Genomic DNA, 1,279 nt, shown 5'->3' on the forward strand with positions numbered 1-1,279 from the left:
ACCCAGCAAACATCATTCTCAATGGTGAAAAACTGAAAGCATTTCCTCTAAGATCAGGAACGAGACAAGGATGTCCACTTTCACCATTATTATTCGACATAGTTTTGGAAGTCCTAGCCACGGCAACCAGAGAAGAAAAAGAAATAAAAGGAATATAAATTGGAAAAGAAGAAGTAAAACTGTCACTGTTTGCAGATGACATGATACTACACATAGAGAATCCTAAAGGTGCCACCAGAAAACTACTAGAGCTAATCAATGAATTTGGTAGAGTAGCAGGATACAAAATTACTGCACAGAAATCTCTTGCATGCCTATATACTAAGGATGAAAAATCTGAAAGAGAATTTAAGGAAACACTCACATTTACCATTGCAACAAAACGAATAAAATACCTAAGAATAAATCTACCTAGGGAGACAAAAGACATGTATGCAGAAAACTATAAAACACTGATGAAAGAAATTAAAGATGATACCAACAGATGGAGAGATATACCACGTTCTTAGATTGGAAGAATCAATATTGTGAAAACGACTATACTACCCAAAGCAATCTACAGATTCAATGCAATCCCTATCAAATTACCAATGGCATTTTTCACAGAACTAGAACAAAAAAAAATCTTAAAATTTGTATGGAGACACAAAAGACCCTGGAGAGCCAAAGCACTCTTGAGGGAAAAAAGCGGAGCTGGAGGAATCAGACTCCCTGACTTCAGACTATACTACAAAGCTACAGTAATCAAGATAATATGGTACTGGCACAAAAACAGAAATATAGATCAATGGAACAAGATAGTAAGCCCAGAGATAAACCCAAGCACCTATGGTCAACTAATCTATGACAAAGGAGGCAAGGATATACAATGGAGAAAAGACAGTCTCTTCAATAAGTGGTGCTGGGAAAACTGGACAGATAATGTAAAAGAATGAAACACTCCCTAACACCATACACAAAAATAAAGTCAAAATGGGTTAGAGACCTAAATGTAAGACCAGAGATTATAAAACTCTTAGAGGAAAACATACGCAGAACACTCTTTGACATCAATCACAGCAAGATCTTTTCTGATCCACCTCCTAGAGTAATGGAAACAAAAACAAATGGGACCTAATGAAACTTAAAAGCTTTTGCACAGCAAAGGAAACCATAAACAAGATGAAAAGACAACCCTCAGAATGGGAGAAAATATTTGCAAATGCAGCAACTGACAAAGGATTAATCTCCAAAATATACAGGCAGCTCATGCAGCTCAATATCAGAAAAACACACAGCC

This window comes from Physeter macrocephalus, chromosome 13 (genome assembly GCF_002837175.3).
Source record: "Physeter macrocephalus isolate SW-GA chromosome 13, ASM283717v5, whole genome shotgun sequence".
NCBI lineage: Eukaryota > Metazoa > Chordata > Mammalia > Artiodactyla > Physeteridae > Physeter > Physeter macrocephalus.